The 5,839-nt window shown below is 40.0% G+C and overlaps 1 non-coding gene across 1 annotated transcript; it reads left to right on the forward strand.

The window, feature by feature from the left end:
* The first annotated feature begins 3,462 nt into the window (after positions 1-3,462).
* On the forward strand, positions 3,463-3,569 carry LOC138069861 (U6 spliceosomal RNA). The gene has a single exon (XR_011144127.1). It is a non-coding gene; the product is annotated as a U6 spliceosomal RNA (small nuclear RNA).
* The last annotated feature ends 2,270 nt before the right edge of the window (positions 3,570-5,839 follow it).

Below are 5,839 nucleotides of genomic sequence, written 5' to 3' on the forward strand. Positions count from 1 at the left end.
AAAATCTGATTTAAAAACAAATTAATTTTACTAAACACAACATAGCACATATGCTGAAGTGCAACATAATGTCAGATGTTTTAATGGGAAGGATTAATTTAATTTCTTGTATTCTATTACTAAGGAAGAAAAATACACAGCTAAGCAAAAATGCATACCACTCTGTTCACCCATGCCCTAGGCATCTGTCATGATTGCCTATCAATGCAGTGAATTCATGCTTTCAACAAATATATTTTGAGCACCTGCTGTGTGCCTGTAGTACAAGCTTACATTGCAAAGCTGACACTACAGACATAAAGTCTACAGACATATAAGTCTGTAAGGCATGAAGTCTACTATAGACATATGAAGTGAGAATCAACCAAAAAGTAAACACCAAATTGTGGAAACTGCTATCTCAGGGAGATAATGGAGAATAAACAGGTGGCATTGACTTAAACCATGTGATTGGGAAAAGGTGACAGAATATAAAAATTCAGATATCAGTATGAATGGAGATTTTAATCCAGACTGAGCTTAGAGACCTCTAAGACAATCACTTTTTGCATCACAAGTGTAATGTCTCAATATAAATATGTCAAAACTTTTGTTTTCATCTATAATTTTTTTTTTTACAATATCTTAGGTAAGTGTCAGTTATGCAACATGAACAAATTCTAGGAACCTTCTGGGTAACAAAGTGCCTATAGTTAATAATTCAGCACTGTACACTTAAAAATGTGTTAAAGCGGTAGATATCATATTAAGTATTCCTAACACATGCATACACACACACACACATACACAAAGGGTCTGGGGAAAACTTTTACATGTAATAGGTACATTTATCACCTTGGTTATTATGATAGCTTCACAGATGAATGCATAGCTCCAAATTTATTAAAGGGTATGCATTAAGATTTTTTTGTGTATCAATTATACCTAAATAAAGCTGTTAAAAAAAAATCCCAGGCCATCGGAAAAGAGATCTGAAATATCTAATGTCCAAAAACACTTATAGCACTCTGCCAACTCTTGCTCCTAAATAAGTGTAATACTTTTCTACTCTTTTTGTGCATATGATGCTGCACTGCACCTGTGGAGATTCAACGCTGGGCAGAGGATTTTAGCTTGTAATTCTCAGGAAAGGAAAAGGCCTGGGGAAGGGTATAACATATTAGTAGCAGGGTATACCTCTATTTTATTTGGACTGTCTAAATGAGTTTGAAGAATATTTTTTTGTAGAGAGTTTAGATGTTTGTATGGAATGCAAAATACTGTTAGAATTCAGTCTTCCCTACTAATCCCCTTAGGAAATTCACTGTGTAGAGTTCATAAACGAAAACATCAAATTGGTGGTGGGGTATATATATATGCATGTGTCCGTGCTAAGTCACTTCAGTTGTGTCAGACTCTTTGCAACATTATGGACTGTAGCTGGCCAGCCTCCTCTGTCCATGAGATTTCTCAGCAAGAATACTGGAGTAGGTTGTCATTTAATGTTCCTCCTCCTGACCAAGGGATCTAACCCACATCACTTAGGTATCCTGCATTGGCAGGCAGATTTTTTGCCACAAGCACCCCTGGGAAGCCTGGGATGTATATATTCATTCATAAATGCCATCTGATAGCTACTTTTACTCTAAGCTAAATGATTTGAGACTCTAGTTTTATTTTTTAATTAGTCATTATTTTATTAAAAAATGTGTCTTCAGTCTCTGGGAGCAGGTTTAAGGTGCCTGCAGATTTTAATTCTGTTGTTTCGAGTACCAGGGGTGGGTTCCTCAAGTTCTATGATAATTAGGGTAAATGGGACGAAGGGTGAGTGTGCTCAAGATGTCTCAATGGGCTGAATTATGTCCCCCTAAATTCATATACTGAACTCCTAAAGCCCAAGGTGATGGAATTCGGAGTCAGGGCCTCTGGGAGGTAATTAGGATAAGAAGAGGTTATGGAGGTAGAATCCTGGTCCAGTGGGATTAGTGCTTCTATGAGAAGAGAAGCCAGAGAGTGTGCTTGCTCAAGAAGAGCAAGAAGTGTTCAAGAAGTGCATTTGAACCCAGGGACAGTCAAGAGTCCATAGTGAAGAGGTATTCCTCTGCCAGCTAGGAAAAGAATTTTCACCCAAAACAGACCATGCCGACTCGTTGATCTTGAACTTCTAGCCTCCAGAACTGTGGGAAATACATTTCTATTGTTTAAGCAAACCATCTACAGTATTTTGTCAAGCAACCCTAGCGAATACCGTGGCTCTCAAGGTTCATAGCCCTAAGCTGCCTGAGCAGATGGCAGAACGTGCATCTTCAGGCAAAGCCTTTGGAAAGCTTATTTAAAAATCACCTGGGATACTTGGGAAAATGCAAATTCCTGGGCCTGACTCGCTTTATTCAATCAGAATCCCTGGAGATGGGAGTTTCAGAATTTACTGCTATATCATCCACTGCTGCTCATGAGGAGCTTGATTGTAAGAACAGGAGAGCAGGGACAAACTGGTTTGCTCAGTGCTGTGCACCCAGCGCCTAGCAAGAGACAGGCTATGTGGAAGGTGCTTACAAAATATTTATTAAATCTGGACCACAAGTAAATTCTATGACAAGAAGGTGAAATGAGATTATGATGGTGAAAGACTCCGGGGACCCATTCTAACCACCAAAGAGCATTTGGAGTGGGATGATAAGCCAGTCCATTATCAAAGGCCTTCTAATATGTATCATTAAAGCTTTAAGTACATTATGTTTAACTTTCACAAAACCCCTGCTAACAATCAGTGTTCAGGCCCAAGAAATATCTAATAACCTGCACATTGTTACCTAGGTAAAGACTAAAGGCAAAAATGTTTAATTAGAGTTATTTTTACTGTCCCATTTTGCCTTCAAAACCCTTCTGGACTACCATAAGCATTGAGTAGATATGCAGGAACGATCTTAAAGACTGAACTCCATACAGAATGCCTCCCCCCAAACTTATTGTGAATTGTATATAATGAATACATTAATAACAAATAAAATTTCCCCCTAACACTGATTATTTAGCCTGGAAACTTTCAGAAGATTTCAAATGTCACTCTGAGTTGAAACAGATCAAGAACCTCCCACCTACCCTGTAGGGCTTTCTAGGTTTTTGAAGACAAATATTTATACTAATCATGTTTAGATCACAATACATTTTAAAAATTTTGCTTGCTTTTTCTTTCATTTTGCATATACATATATATATATATACATATATGTGTGTATATATATATATATATATATATATATATATATATATATATATATATATATATATAAAATGGGGCTACATAAGTGGCAGAAGAAGGCAGTAGCTACCTAGAGATAATTAGGTAAATACTCGGTCACACTAATAAATTCCAGTATGCCTGCATCTTGCTTCAGTCATGTCTGACTCTGCGGCCTCATGGACTGCAGCCCATCAGGCTCCCCTGTCCATGGGATTCTCCAGGCAAGAATACCAGAGTGGGTGCTTGCTTCATCAGCACATGTACTAAAATCGGAATGATACAAAGATTACTAGCATGGCCCCTGCCCAAGGATGACACACACATCTATGAAGCTTTCTGTATTTTTATGGAAGCTAGAAGGATGTTAACAATGATCCTATGTGCAGGGCAGCAAAGGAGACACAGACGTGAAGAACAGACTTTTGGACTCAGTGGGAGAAGGAGAGTGTGGGGATGATTTGAGAGAATAGCATTGAAACATATGCACAAAGCAGGGCACCGAAAGCCAATGCTCTGTGACAACCTAGATAGGATGTGGAGGGAGGTGGGAAGGTTTCAGGATGGGGGGACACATATACCTATGGCTGATTCATGTTGATATATGGCAAGAACCATTACAATATTGTAAAATAGTTATCCTTCAACTAAAAAAAAAAAACTGGAGTGGTTAGCCATTCCCTTCTCCAGGGGATCTTCCCAACCCAGGGAATGAACTTGGGTTTCCTGCACTGCAGGCAGATTCTTTACCATCTGAGCCACCTGGAAAGCCAAATTCTACCACATCCCACTCTAATTCTCTCTGGTAGAATTAACCATATTCACCTGCATGTGAATGCAGGACTTCCCTGGTGGCTCAGACAGTAAAACGTCTGCCTACAATGTGGGAGACCTGGGTTCAATCCCTGGGTCAGGAATATCTTCTGGAGAAGAAAATGGCAACCCACTCCAGTATTCTTGCCTGGAAAATCCCATGGTTGGAGGAGCCTGGTAGGCTACAGTCCATGGGGCTGCAAAGAGTTGGACATGACTGAGCGAATTCACTCACTTCACTCACCTGTATGTGAAATATATTGATTCAAACATTGAAAGAAATGTATTTTATTCATTTTATGAAAAAGGGATGTTTTTATTTTTATTTTTCAATTTTGTGGTGGAAGGAAATAGATGTTGATGGAATACACCATCTAGTCTGGAGACATTGGCACATGTTTGTGGGACACAGAAATTATCTTATTTATTTTATACATAGTAGTTTGTACTTAAACCATTCCACCACTTGCCTCTGGGAAAACCAATAAATATTCCATAAACCAGCTCTATCATTTTGTCACCATGCCTTTTCCTCTTCTATTTATCCTTTGAATCCAGAGTTTTGAACAAAATAATGAAAAATTTTTTCCGAGAGCAAAGAGATATACTGAATCACAGAACATGCATGGGCTGCTGCTGTAAGGTAGTGTGTGGAGACCAGGGCTTTTTCATGCAATTGTCTCTTCTATGAATATTTCCTGCCTGCTGAAGAGGCAAGAAACAGAGAGAATACAGGGGCCACTGATGTTCTCAGAGTGCCTCCAAGCAGATTGCGGGGAAATGTCATTTCCAGATAATGTGCAGTAAGGAGCAGTAGTAAGATTAATTTTGTTTGGAGAAAATTGAACAGAATAAAAATTTATATTTTTAGAGATAGGTTGCCACTTGATTACATTTAGTGCAAACATGGACTGTTAGCCGCTTATAGAATTGATCTATTACTACAGCCATTGGAGAGCTTTAAATGAGCCAACTGAAAGCAATTACTAAATGAAATACTTTGCATATTAGCAGGAAAACTGGAGCCCCTCTATTCCTGAGGAAAGGTGCTTACACACAGACTATATTACACGTGGTGATGGATTACCCCAGGGAAACAAGGAACACTTGTAAGCAAAGAGGTTTCAAAGCCAGGCTGGCCAGCATCTCCAGTAGTCTACCTGGCCAGCCCCTTGGCACTGCCCATTTTAGGGCAAGAGTCCAGTTCATCCTTTCTCCATTGGCTCCCTTGATGTCTTAGTTTTTCCATCCCCAGTCCTTTAGCCTACAGTCATGCACACAATCACACACACACACATACCTTACCTGAATTTCAAATAGGAATCTCCCAATAAAACACATGCACCTTTCTTATTAATATTTCTTTGATTTATTTGTTTAGCTGCTCTGGGTATTAGTTGTGGCACATGGAATCTTTAGTTGTGGCATGTGATTTTAGCTGTGGCATGTGAGACCTAGTTCCCTGACCAGGGAACAAACTCAGATCCCCTGCTTTGGGAGTGTGGAGTCTTAGCCACTGAAACACCAGAGTCCCTGAAATTCATGGATCTTTAAATCAGGGAGTTTTGGGGAGCTTCCCTGGTGGTTCAGTGGTGAAGAGCCCACCTGCCTGTGCAAGAGACACAGGTCCTGCCTCTGGTCTGAGAGGAGCCCACATGCTATGGAACAACTGAGCTGGTGTGCACATCTAGTGAGCCTGTACAATTGCTGAGACCAACGGCCCTAGAGCCGGTGGTCCACAGCAAGAGAAGCCAGCGCAGTGAGAAGTCTGTGCCCCACAACTAGAGAGTAGCCCCTGATGGCCGC

This window comes from Capricornis sumatraensis, chromosome 22 (assembly GCF_032405125.1).
Source record: "Capricornis sumatraensis isolate serow.1 chromosome 22, serow.2, whole genome shotgun sequence".
Taxonomy (NCBI): Eukaryota; Metazoa; Chordata; class Mammalia; order Artiodactyla; family Bovidae; genus Capricornis; species Capricornis sumatraensis.